Here is an 18635-nt window from a genome sequence, read left to right as displayed (position 1 = left end):
AGGTTGTGACGGGGCAAGAAATTGACTTGAAGGGAGGTTGGAAAGATGGAGAAGCCACAATCTGCTGCCACGCAGTCTGTCATGGCGACTTCTCGGCTCACGTTCTTTGTGTCTAGCTGTCTCGCTCGCCCTCCCATAGTACATGGACACGCATGCGCTCTCTCTCTCTCTCTCTCTTCTACTCGTGGTCTCAGTAACGCTCCTCCTTTTATGTCTTTGGAGACGGCAGCTGCTTTTTGCCTACTATGCCCTGTTTTAATGATTTCCTCTGCCAGCTGGCGTGGTAAACAATATAGCAAAGAAGCCCAAAATGGGTACAAAAAAGGCCACCCCCCCAGCATGCGCTGTCTCCCTCACGGTCTCCCACTCAAATGCCAAGTATCTGTACATATGTGACAGAGAGAGACGGAGGCACAGATAGACCTTTGGGCCAGTTCTGGAAACCCATTGAGAGGAGCAGTCCTGGATTTTTTTGGTTTTTGTTTGTTTTTGTGCTGATGACCCAAAAATCCTTAATTTAGCTCTCGTCACGAGATCTCATCCCACCCCCATCACAATAATACCTTCTGTTCAATGGGAAACTTTAATTTTAGTTGGATTATTTAAAAAAGTTCTGTGCCCAATACACAGGAAGGGTAAGTGTCAAACAACTCCGCGTGGCCCCATATATACGAGTGTATGGCTGTGCAGAGAACCCAGGACGGTATTTTATAACCTGCACTTATCAGGTACACACAGACTATAGAATGCACTTATGTCTACCCCCCCACACACACACATGGTTACGCGTGAATACCCGCACCGCATTGAAAGCATGCCTGTTTTAAACACCCCCACACAACCCCACATTTTGTGTTCAGAAAGAATCAGGACTTGCTCACATAAAACCCTGTTTACACGTGGAAGGCGCAGTATATTTTAAAGCGGGCACATGTAATTGAAATTACCAGTTCATCCAGTCTTCCTCCGGGTCATCGAGATTCTCCCCAGTTCACCCAGACCTCCCATCCAATCAAGAGTAAACAATAGATGAGTCTGATATCAATTATGCAAGATAATTAGCAGGTTTAACATTATGCAAATAAGTTACCAAACGTACACGTGTAAAGTCTGTTTATAAAATATCCGTTTGTGCGCATAGCTCTTAGCCGTTCCCTGGAATGCCTCCAGTTTGCTCCTTTATTCCGCACGTAAATGTGAGTGCAAGCTTCTTGCGCAAATATATGCTAATTTTATACATGTAAATGTTTTGAAAGTTCTCCTCATTCTGCTTACAGGCAAGGGCCAGAGAGAGCTTTAGGCTCACCCTTCTGTACAGCATAGCTGATGAGAATCTGTTCTGAAAGGGGTGCATTGTCTAGTGCAGCGGTTCCTAGCCTGGGATCTGCAGGACCTTAACAGGGGTCCAAGAAGAGGCCTGACAGGTTGCCACGGACCCCATCCCGCAGCTGCCACAAAAGAGCAGGACCAACAAGGCTGCTGGTGCACCCCCAGCCCGCCAAAGACTATAGGAAGCAGCGAGGTCACATTAGCCAACCCTGTTCCACCAGTATCCTGAGTGAGCTGTGGGACTCCTCTGCCCCTCTTCACAGACTCCAGTTAAGAGAGTGAGCGGCCCGGGTGCGAGAGAGTGCAAATATATATATGCGTGAATGAAAGAGAGGGAACTTGTATGTGTGTGTGTGTATGAGAGAAAGGGTACATGTGTGTTTGTGAGAGCATGAGTATATGAGAGAGAGGGAGTATGTTTATGTGAGCAAGAAAGCTTATGTGCATAAGAGGAGGCATTTGTGTATGAGAGAGGGAGCATGTGTGTGAGAGAGAGCAGATATGAAAGGGAGCATCTGTGTGTGAGAGAAAGCCTATGGGTATAACAGGGAGTGTGTGTATATTAGGGAGTATATGTGATAAGAACATGTGTATGAGAGAGGGAGCAAGTCTGTGAGAGCATGTATGTAAGAGTGAAGAAGCATGTTTATGTGCGTATGAGAGAGGAAGCATGTTTGTGAGCATGTGTGAGTGTGTATGTGTGCATATGTGTGTATGGACGAGAGGAGAATGTTTGTACACCTCCTTCCCACCTCTACTAATCCATGGCAATCGCAGGGTGACTGGAATTCAAAAATTCCCAGGTATGGAGAGTGGGGAATTTTTAAATCGTTATTAGTTTTAATTGTTGGCTGTTATTTGATATCTGATGTTTTGAAATATTTTGTTTGGAAAATTCAGGAATAATTTCAGTTTTAAATTATTGGATTTTGTATATGTCAAGTTGTTTTGAAGTGTTCTTTTTATTAGTGCATTTCTTTGATTTATGAGGAATGGCAGTGTTTGTGTTTCCACTGTTGAATGCATACAGGGTCTGGTGTCTTGGGGTTTCCAGTTCAGTTAGTCTGGACGTTTGTGTTGCTGTTGCTCAGGTGACCCCAGAATTTGAGTGGTATTTATTTATTCTATGGTTAATGGTGAAGTGAGGTGCACCCTGAGTGGGGGGAGTTTCTGTGATCGCAGGGTATTGTAGAACATGAGGTGATGGGATTCTGGCCCACCCCCATAGAGAATAATTTTAGTAGTAGTTTTACCAGGTGATTGAAACTGGCCAGGGTTTTATTTTTTGTTACTTAGAAGGTTCTTTGGTCTAGAGATGCCACTGACATGCATGCCAGTATCTTGCGATAACTGTGCAAAATGTTTATAGCAGTGCTGAGCAGTGGGGGTGTCCTGCTTATGCATGCATGGAATTTGGAGAGAGTCATTGGACCCCCGCCAAGATCAAACTAACAGGGTAGTTTCCCTGTCACCGGTGATTTTCTTTAAAATAAATAAATAATAATACAAAAAACCCACCATGTTGGTTGGGAGAGAGGTTTTGGAATATGGGCCTGCCTCAAACATCTCTCCTTCCTCCCTTTCCCATCAATCTCTCACTCTGTCATTGCTCCACAATCCATCACAACCAGACCCTCTGTCTCCCTCCACAAGTTTATCCCTGCCGGTCACTCTGTCTCTCCCTCCACCAGTCATTCTCACTATCTCCACCAGTCTCTCTCTAACGCCTTCCACCAGTCCATCCCTGCCAATCTGTGCTTCCACCAGTCCATCCCCACCAGTTTTTTCTCTCTCCACCAGTCTGTTTCCACCAGTTTGTTGCTCTCTGCCAGTACCTTTGTACCAGTCTTTCTCTCTCTCTCTCTCTCTCTCTCCTTCCACCAGACCATTCCCCCAGTTGTGAGGCTGCCTGCAGTTGCACTACGCAATTTATTGAATATAAGAGCATTCTTGCACAGTTTTATATATTACAAATGAGTCTTTGTTAGTGCATTAATATCTGCAGGTGAAAATGAAAGAGAAATGTGGGGAGGGGCCACAAAAAAACTTGGAATTTGAAAAGGGGTAAACGCGCCCCCAAAAAAGTTGTGAACTCTGGTCTAATGTTTCACTCATCTTCAGTATGGGGAAGGGGGCCATACCCTGCCCTGGGTCCTGGCTAATGAACAGGACCTTTTGCAGTACATGATTTCAGTTTCAAAGCTCGTTCGTGATGCTTTTGTAGGGTTTTGTGCCCTAGAACCCAGATCCCTAGCAAAGACCTTGAGACTGGAAGATCATTACTCAGGCATCCTACCTGTCGTCATAGGAAGGGAAGCCTCTTTGGAGCGTAATTACATTAAGGGAATGTAGAGGTGGAGCTGAGAAGTAATTGTCCAAGGCTTAGATTTTTGTGCTCTGTTTAAATTAATTTATTGGCTTTCACCCTTTGTTTTGCTGTAAAGTGATGCTTCATGGAGTCATTGTGAATAGTTACAGTGGGGAAAAAAAAATATTTTCAGCCGTGCGGAGTGCAGAGGTGCACTTAAGGTGGTCGCTGGTGAAGCTGACTTTGTCTTAGCAGGTTTTCAACCTGTGCTGATTTTTTTTCAAAAAAATCTTTCATAGCTTCCATCCTTATAAGACCTTATGTGTGTCCCACCGTAATGTTAAAACTGTTCATTGAATTTCGTTCAGATATCTGCCACAGCTTGTAGAGTGCCCAGTTTTCTGCATCGGATACTTTTTTTTTTTTTCCATGCTTTTTTGCTACCCGCGCACATAGAATCCCTTCTTTTTTATTTGCTGTGGCAGAATAAGGGAGATAGGATAGAGAGATGTAAATAAACTCCAAGGTATTCATGCATAGGAGGCAGGCCTCTTAACAGAATGGAAGCTCTAGAGCTAGGGGTCAGGGGAAGTATCTGAGGAAGTGTTTGTTTACAGAAAAGGCGGTGGAAGCAGCTATGGTTTCTGAATTCAGGAATGTATGGCGCAAACCCGGGGGGGGGGGGGGGGTGTCTCGGAAGGGGTTGGTAGGGATTGTGGAGCTCAGCAGTTGTAGATCCTGTTTCTGTGAGGACCTAGCACACTGGGGGAGGTCGTTGAGCATTTTTAAAGCTGTCTGGCCATTGGTTAGTGCCTCTGCTCACCAGCCGATTCCCATGTTTTTGCCTAATTTCCTAAGGTGGAAAACGTAGACATTCACAAAACAAACACTGTCATATCTGTGCCAGTTTCTATACCAAAGAAACTAAGCAACATGAAATGTTCACAGACCACCTTTTTCTTTTTTTTTTCATATTGAACCTATTGGTTTTTTAATCTAAATGTTTATTTTTTTATTTCTCTGAATGGACTTTAAAGTGGAAAACATAAAAAAAAAAAGAAACAGACTTGGATCATTCTAATGCACAAGATCTATTTATTTAATTACCTGGAAACATTGCTAGGCGGTTTATACATTTTGAATAAATTAAAAATGTATATTCCTGAAGAAAAAAGTACCAACCTTTTAGTTCTAGCGAGAAACGCCACGGCAAACGGGAAAAGCTTTACATCCTCCCTTTTTTTTTTCTTTAATTTAGATTTTTTTATATTCCGCTTTTCGCACTTTTTTTCAGCGCTTCAAAGCGGATTACATTCAGGTACTGTAGGTATTTCCCTGTCCCCAGAGGGCTTACAATCTAAGTTTTTTTTGTACCTGAGGCAACGGAGGGTAAAGTGACTTGCCCAAGGTCACAAGGAGAGACAGCAGGACTCGAACCCTGGTCTCCCGTATCATTGGCTCCTGCCGCTGATCGAGCGCATGCGTTCAGAGCCCTGTTTTAACCCGTGCGTCGTGCCACCCTCTCTACGGTAAGGGTGATTCCTGCGACTCAAGGGACGGTTTAATTATAGAGCTCTTCTTACGAGGTAGCGACGTGAGCACTTCAGAGCTGAGGCTGGATTTCCTTTTGCCTTTATGCTGTCCAAACTCTAACATTTCACGTAACTGCTCCTCTTTAATTTGATTATGCTGCCCTATCCACGTAAGTAGCTGAAAGCGGGATTACATCCAAATAAAACCTTACAAATTATAAAATTAGAGCCCCTGCTCTCCACCCCAAAACACAAACAAAAATACAACTTCCCATCATCCCCACCAATCGAAAACTCTCTCATTCCTTACTATCAATCTAAAAACGTGCCTTGTAAATTCAGTACAGTGGATTGGTCGCTACTTGGGGTTTTTTTTTTTTGGACATTTGTCCATTCGTTTCAGTCTTTTACCATGTGTCTTATATAGTAACGTAGTAGCCAAAGGCAGAAAAAGTCCACACTCAGGGATAGATCCCTGCTGCCAGCCATTGGGCGAGTCCACTTGTAAGATACTGTTCCTTAGACAGGACAGATTTATTGCCTTCATCATTTGTGCTCTTCTGTTTTGGGCAGATAGGAATATACAAGATTCTCCATTTAGTTCACACTATCAAGCACTCCTCCCTTCCCATATCTAACCGCAAGGCTTTTATAGTCTAAATAGTAATCAGTGCTGTTGTCCAAATATCCAGCCTCCTTGGTTCCCTGTGTAACCTGTAAGACAGACCTGGCCATGTGACTGCCTGTGCTTATGCTAGGACATCCAGTTAGCCTGCCAGACAGATCCAGCTGCTAGTTTGATTCTTAGACTCCAGTTATTGTTTTCTCCAAGGACAAGCAGGATGGCAGTCCTCACACATGGGTGATATCATCAGATGGAGTCTGGCAAAGAAAATTTCTCTCAAAGTTTCTAGAACTTTTGACTTGGCATACTGAGCATGCCCAGCATGCCCTCTACCACGCGTCCCTCTTCAGTCTGTTTTTTTTTTTCCGCTGAGCTTTCGCATCGTGGTTTGAGGGAGCTCGTTTTCATTAAAATTTGTAGAAAACTCCTGTTTCCCCTATTTCCTCAGGGTTTTTTCGTGTTTCATCAACGCCAGGTCCCTCTCAGTTTCTCCCATAGCCACCTTAGTTAGTTTTCTTGGTGTTTTCGGGTAAGTTTTTTCGCTTTGATCTCTTCCATGGCAGCGGTGCCTCTGTGCCCGCCGGTCATCTTTGTTGTTTTGCATCCCTCTTTTCGCTTTAGTCATGGGCCACAACTAGCTTATGTTGATGCCCCCCGCTGTCTGAGGGCCATGTCTATCACAGATCCCCATGATATCTGTCTTCTGTCTGGGGCATCGGATGATGTCTGGGGTTGTCGCAAGTACGTCCAAATGACCCCAAAGGATGTTGTGCCCAATTTGACAAAATGGAGAAACTCTTCAGGCTGGAGAGGTCTGAGCCATCGACTTTGGCATTGGCGGTGTCGACACCGATGGACACCACGTCATTGACATCGGTGGGACCATTGGTTCCATCAATTCTGCCAGTGGATAGGGGTGCCGGGGACCGGTCACACTCTGTCTGCTCCAGGTCGAAGAGGTGTTGGGTTCTTCTTCTTCAACCTCAGCACTGGGGAAAGACTGGGCCAAGCACCAAGGGAAGCCAAGGAAGCATTGGCACCAGTCACATTTGATGCACAGTGCCAGGCAAGGGGATGCACTGGCTTATGCCGTGATGCCCCCAAAGCGACCCTGAGGCAAGGAGTGCCCATCCTCCATTGATGCCAGGGGTCTGTGAGAGTCTCCACCAATCCGGCTGCCAGTCACAATCCACCTCTGGGATCCGAGGAAGATCTGGCCACCCCTCCTCCTTCCCAGCCTGTTTAGCTTCAGCAACTTTTAAGGAGGACTTGGAGTGATGTCCAGCTGGCGGTGGAGTGGGCAATGCTGACCATCGGTCCTGTGGCACAAACACTGGTCCTATCTACTGCTGGAATGGCTCAGTGTGCTCATCTGTGTTTTACCAACCCGGCTAGCATCTGTTCCTGGTAGGTCATCGATGCCCTGCAGGGCACCGATGCATCCCCCGACTGGTACAGTGGCCACTGCTAGTTCCTCCTCCGAGGAAGCTCTGACTAGGCCAGCAAAGACACCGCGGCCTGCTGTCCCCATCCAGCTTTGCCGGGGCCTGCACTGGTTTTGCCGATGATTGAGCCTCTGGATGAAGACCTTCACCTAGGGCCCCATCCCCTGTCGATTACAGTGAGGATGAGGATCTCTATGATCCCTGGGGGGGATGATACTATGGAGTCCTCCTCCGAAGGGTCTCCCCTCAGAACTGTCTCCTCCAGAAGGGTGAAGGAGGTCCTCTCTGGAGGTCTTATCCTTCCTAAGTTTTGTGTGGGTAATGGCAGAAGCCATTCCATTTCAGTTATTTTGATGGAGGAAGATGCTAGACAGTTTGTGAAGCCTCCCAAGGAAATCGCGGCAGTCCTAGTGTACGATATCCTTAAGGAGCTGCTGTTGAGGATATGGCAATACCCCCTCACAGTACGGGGATTCTATAAGTGTCTGCTCCGCCACCAGTCGGTGATTGTCGAATCCGCCCTCAAGAGGGCCAAGCGCGCTCTGACCCATTCCTTGGCACCCCTGGGGAAGACCACAGGGCATTAGACACTCTTAGGAGGAAAGTGTTCCAGGCAGCCATGCTTATTGCCTGCATTGCCTCCTACCAGCTCTACATGAGGCAATATTCGCAGGACCTCTGGAAGCACTTCCAGGAGATAGCTAAGCAGCTACCTCAGCAGCAGTAGGACTCCCTCCAGTTGCTGGTGCATAAGGGCCTGGAGTGTGGAAAACATGAGGTCCATGTGACCTATGATGTTTTCGAAATGGCAGGGAGGGCCTCTGCAGCGGGAATCGGCGCCCGCAGAATGGCATGACTGTGGGCCTTGGATCTTTGTCCAGAGGTTCAGGAACAGCTTGCTGACGTCCCATGTACTGAGGAGAATCTTTTTGGAGATAGGGTGACGGACATGGTGGCCCAGTTGCGGGACCACCATGAGACTCTCCAACAGCTCTCCTCCGGCACTCCAGACCCGTCGTCCTCATCCAGGAGGTTGGCGAGGCAGGGGCAGAGGAAGTCTTTCTATCACCAGAGGAGATACTATCCTCTGCCCCCTCACTCCCATTAGCAGCATGTGAGCTCCCATGGCTGCCCCAGGCAGTAGAGAGCTCCCAAGCTCCAGCCGGTGCCTCAGACAACTCCTGGGATGGGGTTTTGACTGGATTGGAGGGAGCATAAGCCAGTTGCCTGTATCCGAGATGCTGGATCCCAGGCTACGGTTCTTCACAAACTGGTAGCCCAGTATAACCTCAGACCAATGGGCTCTGTCCATCGTCCGTCAAGGGTACCAATTGAACCTATGCCGGTAGTGCATCAGGAAGTACTGCTTGTGGAGCTTTCTGCCGTCTTAATGGCCAGGGCGGTCGAGCCTGTTCCACCAAGGCAGAGAGGGTGGGGATTCTACTCCAGGTATTTCCTGATTCCAAAGAGAATAGGAGGACTCTGTCCCATCCTAGACCTAAGGGCCTTGAACAAATTTCTAAAAAAAGAAAAGTTCAAGATGGTTTCCCTGGCACCTTGATCCCCCTCCTACAAAGCGGGGACTGGCTATGCTCCCTCGATCTAAAGGATGTGTAACCCATGTAGAGATCTTCCTAAGACACAGGAAGTATCTCTGATTCATGGTGGGAAAACAGCACTTCCAGTACAGAGTGTTGCCATTTTGGGCTAGCTTCAGCCCCACGTGTCTTCACAAAATGTCTGGCCATGGTGGCAGCACACATCTGTAGGCTGGGAGTTCGTTTTCCCCTTTCTGGATGATTGGCTGGCCAAGAGTACTTCTCAGACGGGCCATTCGGTCCATGAGCTTGACCATCTGGGAGTTGGAGTCACTAGGGTTTGTCAACTACCTGAAGTCCCATCTCAGTCTGTTACCTCAATTGGACTTTATAGGAGCCTTGCTAGACATGGTTCAGGTAAAAGCCTTCCTGCCTTGTTCATGGGTTGCCACCCTGGGTTCCATAGCGGCAGAGATCCAGGAGAGCCAGCAGGTGTCAGCGTGGCCCACGTTGAGGTTGTTGGACCAATAGAGCCCAATGGACCCTGAGGTCGCAATGGCACCAGGCCACACAGAGCCTCCAGACCTGCATTCGAGTCACTCCATCTCTCCGGGACTCTGTCCTGGTGGCAGGAACTCTCCAATCTGGAACGTGGGATATCTTTCAGGAGTCCTCCTACACAAATTGTCCTAACCATGGATGCATCCACCCTGGGCTGGGGAATTTATGTAGAGGAGCTCCGCACCCAGGGCTGCTGGTCGACTCAGGAAAACTGTTGCCAGATCAACTTTCTGGAGCTCTGGGCAATCAGGTACGCTTTATAGGCTTTCAGAAATCAGCTGTCAACAAAGTTGTCCTGATTCAAACAGACAACCAGATAGCGATGTGGTATGTCGACAAGCAGGGAGGTATGGGATTGTACTTCCTGTGTCAGGAAGCGGTCCAGATTTGGTCATGGGCCCTGTCCCATGGGATGGTGCTGTCCGCTTGGGGGCGGAGTTGACCATAGCAGCATTTCAGGGGCCCATTGTGGCTGATCCTGGGTCCTGAACATCCTCTTCCCCAAGGTCAACCCTGTTCTCCAGAATTCTGCTACAGCACTGTTGGATTTTTAAAGATATTTTGCAGGCTACTGGAAAGTTTGGTTGAAGCCACAAGATTCCGTAAGCAGCCATAACTCTCTAGATGTGCCAGTACTGTAGTTCTCGCTCTCAAATATGACGCAGTGCAAAAAAACCTAAAATGGACTGTGGGGGAGAGGGTGACTTGCAAAGCATGAGAAGCTCCTGCCCTGCCACTACTGAAAAAGTGCCACCCCCAATGGCCCAGGTCCTGGACCTTACCCGGAGAGCGCTGTTCCCTCAATCCAGGCTCCCAGGAAGAAAGTGCTGCTCCAGTGGAACCCACGGAGAGCGGGCTACTCCCCCCAACCCTTCCCAGGAGAGTGCCATCGCACCTAGCAAGGGAATGCTGCTGGATGTGGCCCCTGAGGGGAGTGCCGGTGCTGGAGAGGTGGAGGGAAAAGGGATGTGAAAAGGAAGTAAAGAAAGAAAGAAGGAGAAATAAGAAAAGGGGTGATGGAAAGTATGTGAAAGATTGGAGGGTGGTGAGTAAATTGAAAAGGGGAGGTTTGAGAGATGGAGAAGGAAGGGTTAGATGGAGAGTAGGATACAAAGGGGGGATGGTTAGAACCGAGAAAGAGGGTAAGGGGTGAGTGGGCACAGGAGACGTGGATGGGAGGGTTTGAATGATGGGAGAGTGAGGATGAGAGGGGAGAAGCCCCCGAGACAGCATTTTATATGTGCTAATTATTGTCCTGTCTTCATGTGTAGAATCAGGTCAGTCGACGGTGATGGCTAATTGCTGATTTCTTGAGATGCGCCCACCGTGCCGACAAGGCCGGAAATGAAATGACCCATGAAAGAGGAATTTGCATTCGAAGGAGACATAAGCTGCAAGCTGAAGTTCAGCTTTTTCAGAAACGCTTCTCTGATGTGCCACGCTTTCAGTGATGTCACGGCGAAGCCATCATCCCCTTGTGAACTTCCTCCTCTTTGTGCCACATCCTGGGGTTTTCTGTGTCAAAGCTGAACCGGAGCTTGCATCTTGCTGCAGAAGCTAATTTTAGTGCAGTTACCCTGCTCGTGGTGCAATGCGTGGGCCAAACTAGCGAAGTCAGGGGGCGTGAAGCACTTTCCAATTTTAGCAGCCTCGACTTCCTTTTCAATTTCTGCTTGCATGTCACTGTGCAAAAAACAAGACCAAAAAAAAATCAAGACTCTTTCTCTTAAACAAAAAAAAACCCCCTACCCCCGCAGATCTGAAAAGCACCAGTTCTGTATTATTCAGAGTCTGCATCGGAGCTGATTGCTATTTTGAGAGACAGTCGGTTTTGATTGAGGCCCTCAAACCTCTCTCAGATGAGAGCTATTTCTTTGGTACGAAAGACGCAGTGTTTTCTGCACAAACCCCACTACATGCCAAATGCTACACATGGGTTGTCGTGAATACGAAATTGAGACACGACAGGGAAACACACAATGTGGTCCTTACAAGCAAGCCTTGTACATTTATGAAATACAGGGACTGAAGGCCGAATAAACCCGTATGTAGGTTGTCCACGATCTGTAAGATGTTGCGTGATACCACATTAGATGCTTTCACTTGATCATTTACAAAGATGTATGCGAGACGCCGAGAGCTCTGAGGCCAAACATACAACAGCTTCTATTGATCTGCATCCACGTTCTTAAAATATCCTCCTTGCCTCTTGACAGGCTTGGCTGTCGGTGCCTCTGCAGTCCGTTTGTTTTTAGATTTCTGACCAGTATCTGCCTTTGACGGAACATCGTAGAGCGTAAGATCCTGAAAAAAAACATGGGTTCAGGCCCAACAGGTCAGACCAACCTTAACGGGGTTTTTTTTTGTGTTAGTAGCAAATTTTGATAAAATAAAATTGATTATAATCTGAGTTCTAGTAACACATCTGATACAATAGTCCAGGATGGATTGTTTTTCGTATCTCGGAAGACTGGGTTTAGAGAGGCCAGTCTGAGTGGTTAAGGAACTGATTGAACGGGAGGCACCGGGGGGACTTTGGACCACTGCGTTAAACATTTTTGATCAATGGTCTGAAAGAAGGAATGTAAGTGCCGTTTTTTCCAGTTCTACAGATGGTGATGGAGGAAGAATTATCCAGGGACTGAAACTGATCACCATATTTGGGGGGGCCAAGAAGGAGTTTGTTCCCCTTTACTGCTTAATTGGCTAAAGGTGCACAGAATATTATAGTTTGTTTGTTTTTCCTTTCCCTGGCTTTCCATTTAGAGAGATCTTTTAGACAAGTGTAAAAGTTGAGCTCTTATGGATTTCTGGACTTTTTTCAACCTAAGCAATTGCAGAGTTGAGAACATTTAAAAAAAATCCAAAACAACAAAAACAAGAACTTTGAGCGTTTAGTGCCTTGACTTGCTTTATAGGGAGATCTGGGTGGATCCCTAAATTAGGCCTGCTCTATTTAGATTTTCAGTGCTGCTTATGGTGAGACCTGTGGCCTTGGCCTTGCTGATATCTCTGCAGTGGGCAAGAAAGGGAAGGGGGAAAGGTTTTGTACAGGGTGCCTTCAATGTTACGTGATCGGGGAGGGCACACGTCATTTCTAAATGACAGCGCATTAATAAAGCAGAAGAAGCAAGAATAATACAACGATGAATAAATGGGGGAAATATATACATACTCAGGTCTGTTGGAAGTTTATCTGTCCAATTTCCACAGCTGTATATGGGTCTGACTGGCAATGAGGGGGTACGTTTATCACCCCCCGACAACAGCATGCACCACGTCTTACCGACAATTGCCATGAATAGGAAAAGCCTGTGCAAAAGCTGCCTGCCTCTCCCCACAGCCACTGCATCGCTGCTGCTGCAGGCAGGGGAAATGAAAGAGCAGCGTTTCTGCGGGAATCCAGGGACGAGCAATACAGTCCCCACAGTCCCTCCTGGACTTCAGGGGAGCGCACAGTCCGCAGCCCCCTCGGGTTCCCAGGGAGTGTTCTGGCTGCAGCCCTTCAGGGGGTTTCGAGGAGCGAGAAGAGTGTTGGTGTTTTAGGAACAGCAAACTGCAGTCGATTGGGGTTTTTGGTGCTGGAAGATGAATATTTTGCAGAGGTTAAGAGATTTACAAAAATTAAAAAAAAAAAAAAAGTAATTTTTCCCCGCAAAATTAGGCACTTCCCCTGCCGACAGAATAGCTATGGGAATGAGCTGGATAACCAGACTGACACAATCAATTGTGCTCAAACCGCCGTCTATGAGCCTTAGTCCATATAGTCAGGAAATTGAGTTGGGAGGGAGGCAGAGGAGCAGAAAGAAGGGGGTAAGTCACAGGGCAGCACCACACCACAGGGTTCACTGACACATGGGGACCTAACTGGAAAAGCTCAAAAGAGTCTGCCCCTTGACACAGGCATGCGCTGACGACGCCCGTAGCAATACTTTCTCAGAAATCCAGCCTGGTCCAACATCCCTGCAAACATTCGCTTCTGCTTGCCAGTGATAACACAAGATACATAATTAGGATAAAAGGCAGGGCAGCAATTAATAAAGAGAGATAGCTTAGCAGCAAGAAGGCATCTAAAAAGGTGCTGTGTGCACTAGATCACTACCCACCTGCGGCGTCTGCTGTCACCTTTAGCAAGCCATAAACAGCATGCCATTCAAAGAGACATAAATCTGATGTTTTCAATGCCTGGGTGCATTATCTCTGGCAGCACCGCGGGCAGATATAGCCTTTCTTTTGTACAGCAAGGGCCGCTCACTCGGCTTGCAAGCTGGAGATAGAGGATAAATGGTGTCATCAGCGTCTCACTGTGCGCCCCCCCCCCCCTAGGATTGTATGCCCATCCAGTGCCCGAGAATTGGGCGGGCGCCCGGGCAGCCTGCTAACAGTTCTTGGAAAATTTCACATTTGTTCGAGCGCACACACACATGGCACTGTTCAACCTCTCCACCTCAGTAAAAGGGAAAAATAGTCACCCCCCCCCCCTATCACAACACCCTCCATCAGAGACCAAAGAGACCTCAGGTCAGAATGACCCCATTATTGCCACCTCCCTATCCTACTTAATTAGTAAATGTTACCCAGCTTTTAAATGACTGACGGGTCTGGGGGAGGCATGCATCCGCCCAGGGGGTCAACAGTACCATAGACAACAGTAGATAAAAGACCAATTGGCCCATCCGGTCTTTCCAGTTATCCCAGCCCAGCTGCCAGCCACAGAAGCTTGACTGCTTGGAGGATACTGCTTCCCCCACCCCCACCAATTCCAGCTTCACAGCTTTTTATTTACCGATATTCGGTTAATGAAGGTTGCAAGACTGCAGCACCGTGTCAAAGCCGCTGAAGCCACGGTTCCACGTCTTAGCATAAAGATTTTGTGGTTCTATGAAATGCGGCCTAAAGGCTTTCCCACCGTGCTACCAATTACTTCTGAACCCGGAGGTCCATACTCAAAAGCACCCTGGTGGTGGTCGTTGGCGAGATCGCTTGGTTGGTTGGCTTTTAACTTGTATTCAAAGGCATCCTGTCCCCAGAGTGACTTGGTTGGGAAACTGGAAAAGTCAGGGGAGCTGGGGGGGTGGGGGGGAAGGAGTTGGATTTGCAACACTTGACAGCGCAAATCCCTCAGTCACATCTAAAGAAAAAGGGGCCTTTGAGGCCCTGGAAAGAAACGCACAGTGATGTTCGGTCCTGGCTTCACTTGGTTGGGTCCAATAAAAGTTTCGGCAACCTCCCCTAGACAGTCTGGTTTTCTCTGGGATCAGTACTGCAGCCGGCGTTTGAAGCAGTAAAACATTGTGAAGCGGTGCCCAGGGACACAGCCGAGCCAGTGCACGTCATCCATTCTTCATCAGGCAGCGGGCACGCGGTGCTGCTCTCCGTTTCCTACTAACGCGCATGGTATTGCAGCTGTGTAGCTGTTGGTGTGGAGCACGCTGTGTGCTTTTGCACTGTGCAGTTCTCATTGTTTCGCAGGCACCCATTGCTGGTAATTACACACAATCACCCATGCACACCTCAGTGTAGTGTCACTAATACAATTTTTGTGCCATTTCTTAGGCCATTCAGTTTGGAATTTAACAGTGCCTTACGCATTTCTAAAATGTATTATTTATGGCCGGAACGTACGAGAGTGCAAAACAGCATCAGAGTGACCATATTAAGTGTATTGCGTTTCGTCAGGCACGTGGTGCTGGAGCAACCTTTATTACAAAAAAGTGGATTGCCGAAAAATTAGCTCAAAGCGAGGACGTGGGGCAAGACAAGTGTTTTACGGAATTTGGTGACAGTCGCCTGCTAAAATTGTCTCAAGAAAGCCAAAAAATTATTGGAAATTCCAGGAACAAGCAGAAAAAAAGCTGCTATCCTGTTCATTTGAAAGCCGTTTTGCAGGTTAATGGTGGCCACACCAACTATTATATGTTTAATTCCATTTTGAATGCTGATTAAAATTATATATTGCATGTTTCTATCAGATTTCTGGTTGCTATTGCAATGGGAGAGGCAAAGATTGTGCAGCACCATTTGTGAGTGTGTTTGTGAGTGTGTGTGTGTGTGTGTGTGTGTGTGTGTGTGTGTAAAGTGCTGAATGTGGAGTTGCCTCTTCCAGAATGAATGTGATACCAGTTCTGAAAAGCAGGCTTGTGAACTACCAGCTAGAAGTTATCGATACCAATGTTCCTTGAGCCAGTCCTGAAGTATCCCTTATCCAGTCTGGTTTTCAGGTTATCCACAATGAATATACATGAGATAGATTTGCATGTAACTCTCATCTTGTACATAATTCATTGAGGATATCCTGAAAATAAGCCTGGCTAGCTGGTGCTCCAGAACTAGTTCATTATGAAGGTTACCAGCTTGGCTTCATTCTAGTTTTTCTTCCGGGCAAGTTGAGCCATTCTTGGTTTACCTCTGTTCATGCTGAGATATCCTGAAGGGAAAAGTTGGGACTGTGATGAAAAACCCGGGAAGTGGATTGGCCTGTTCTGAAAAAGTGCAGTCAGTTTGTAGCCTCCTTTTCTCCCCTCATTTCTGAGCATTTTTCTGAGACAGAGCACGCAAGAGAGGAAAAGGAGAGGAAATTGATCCATTTTAGCCGTGCAGTAATTGTAGCCCAGACTGAAGATGTGAAGGTGGGTATTATTGCGTTCCTGGAGGAGATTGAGGCTGTGTCTCTTGGAATGGGAGCATTCTCGACCAGCGATTAAATAAGTTGCATTTTGTTCCAGCGACAGCTGGTTGTCTTATACCTCGCATTAGTACATCATGACCCTTTTGCCTGCTTGGCAGTCTGAAATTCCCGAGTTCCAGCTTAGCTAGCCACATCTGTACACGGTAAGACACCCCCTGTTCCACCTTTTGAAACCCCCAAACTTAGACACGGCTAAGTTCACGGTAAAAAGCTGGACCAGCTCAAATTGCTGTGCAGCCAGGATGGTCTCCTTAACATTGCAATATAAACATTTTAGCTAATGATGGCAGATAAAGACTGTATTGACCGGTCCAGTCTGCCTAACTGAGGTTCTTCCACTTTAGATAGACGAGTATATAGATCACCACATGTGACCCAACTCCACCCCCTTCCCCAGGATCTTCTATTTAACCTTTCAACCTTTTACCCATCATTGTCCTCCAAATCTGTCCCCAGCATGCCCAAAATCTGGTAAAAGTGCTGATTTTCTTCTCTTTGGCCGTCGGGGCCATTTTGGATGTTTTTGTCATCCACTTTGATTCATACAAGTCTGTTTTGGCCCAACAGCCATTACACATCACGGTGCATCTTTTGAAGGGTGTAAGCTTAGACCATCTCACAAATTATCTGCTTTTCTTAGCGTGCCATCTGTTAGAGTGGTGTCCTTTAAGATCGGGCAGAACCGCCATGGGTCATTTTGGGGTGCCATTTTAAGTTAGGTTGGCTTTGCTTGTTTGCTCTACTGAGTACCTAGGAAGTGCCATGCTGGATCAGACCCAGATCCTTTGAGCCCAGCATCCTGTCTTGGACAGGTGTAACTTGGCTTATTTTCAAAATCCAAACGTTCTAGACTGGCCCAAGCTTCCTGACTTATTTGTTGTATGTTTGGTTTGTGACCTGTTTGTATAAAAAAAAAAAACTAGAACTGACTCAGATTTTTTTCCCAGATAGGCAGGGAGCTCACCTGTTTAAAAAGTTGATTTGTTTAAATGGAAACTGCATTTCAGCTTCGTCTGGTTTATTGATTTGGGGGAAGTGTTTTTTTCTTTTTTTGTTGTTGTTTTCTAAGAGAGTTGGGCAAAATAATGGATAGGACCACCTTAAATAGTATGTGTTTTAGGTTATATAAATTTTTGTAGTTTTGTGATTTTGCTTTTTTTTTTTTCTTTGTATGATGGATTATTATTCTCTTTATTTTGATTGTACATTGCTGTTACAGCGTTTTCTAAATTCCTAAATTAATGTAGAGCAATGTGTTGCATGTAGTCTGTTTATGATTTTATATGTGGCAGTAGGGATGAGGTGTTGCAGTTTAGAGCTTAGGGCATTGGCACATAATAACCCAGATGGTTTGTTAGGATGTGAGCTATAATCCCAGCTCTGCCACTCATTCTCTGACTTTGAAGCCACTCCACTGTCTCTCATTTCTAATCCCAGTTCTACAATTGTTTTTGTTTGACTTTGTGGAAATCAATTTCTCTCTCTTGCTCTGCCGTTCAGTAATTTATTTATGTATTTAAAACATTTGTTACCCACCCTTCCTGCATTCAGGGTGGGGTACAATGGATACATACATAATTGTTAATACATAAATCACAATAAAAACACATGAACAAAAACATACACAGACCAAATCATCAAAGCAATTTGGTTTCTTCTCTTTTCGGAAGCTGTCATACAGTCTGAATGCCAGAAATGTGCCCTTAGGCCATTCACCCCTGAGGTGGCTGCACATTTGTTTCTGAGAAGCAGTAAAAACCTTAACATGCCTTAGAGACAGCCGTTAATCTAAATTAATTGCAGCAATGACATTATTTTAGCAGGAGAATGCAAGAATCTGGTGGAAGGTGATTGGGCTCCTTTCTCAGCAGGATTTCTGTTCTTATTTCCATGCTTTTGAAAACTGGAACCAGGGAGTTTTCCTTCTCCCCCAGGTAAAGGTGTTAAGTTTGTGTGGCCAGCATTCTAATTCCTCCTTACCTGTCGGTTGCTTTTACAGTGACCGGGTTTGATGGTGGCGTTGCACTCTGGGAATGACCGGCACAGCGGCCTGAGGAACCTTGGGACGCGGTAAGTCCTGTTACGCAACCAATTATGCCCCCTTACTCACTGGTCTGGAGCAATCTGCTGATTTACTGCACAGATGGCCGAGAACGTCTTGAGTGCAGCTTGGCTCTGCAGTGTTTTGTCGGTAAATGGTCGGTGGAAGGGGAATGTAAGCAGTAAGAGAGGAGAGCTGACATGTACTCGGGCCGAACTGTGGGAACAACAGAGTTTTGACAAAATGATCAGCATCTCAATTAGATGCCTAAATTTAGCAGGATTTTGAGCTAAATTTAAAGCCCTAAGTTCTCAGTTTAGTACCTAAATATATGGACATAAAACTTTGGCTCTTTATATTTAGGCTTGCAATAAAGTTCCTTAGATTTAGATACCTACATTAGGTGTCTAATGCCGAACCCTTAACTTCTTATTTCTTTCCTAAATTTGCCCCTGTATCACCCTAATTTAGGTCTCCAGTAGAATTAGGACCCTAAATTAAAATGCTGAACCCTAGTCTGTTTTCAAAAGCTAATCCCCTTTAAATATTGAGCCCTCTGTGTCCCTTG

General features: G+C 46.4%; 1 protein-coding gene across 6 annotated transcripts in view; it reads left to right on the top strand.

Annotated features, from left to right (window-relative positions):
- HIVEP3 (human immunodeficiency virus type I enhancer binding protein 3) overlaps window positions 1–18635 on the top strand; it is a 272282-nt gene that overhangs the window by 111372 nt on the left and 142275 nt on the right. For all 6 annotated transcript variants that reach the window (XM_029619610.1, XM_029619605.1, XM_029619607.1 and 3 more), the window contains one exon: window positions 18026–18096. The gene's annotated coding sequence lies outside the window, so the exon portion shown is untranslated. The remainder of the gene's footprint in view (window positions 1–18025; window positions 18097–18635) is intronic.

This window comes from Rhinatrema bivittatum, chromosome 11 (genome assembly GCF_901001135.1).
Source record: "Rhinatrema bivittatum chromosome 11, aRhiBiv1.1, whole genome shotgun sequence".
NCBI classification, from domain to species: domain Eukaryota; kingdom Metazoa; phylum Chordata; class Amphibia; order Gymnophiona; family Rhinatrematidae; genus Rhinatrema; species Rhinatrema bivittatum.
The sequence above is the reverse complement of the archived record's forward strand: the minus strand, read 5'-3'. Positions and strand labels throughout refer to the sequence as shown.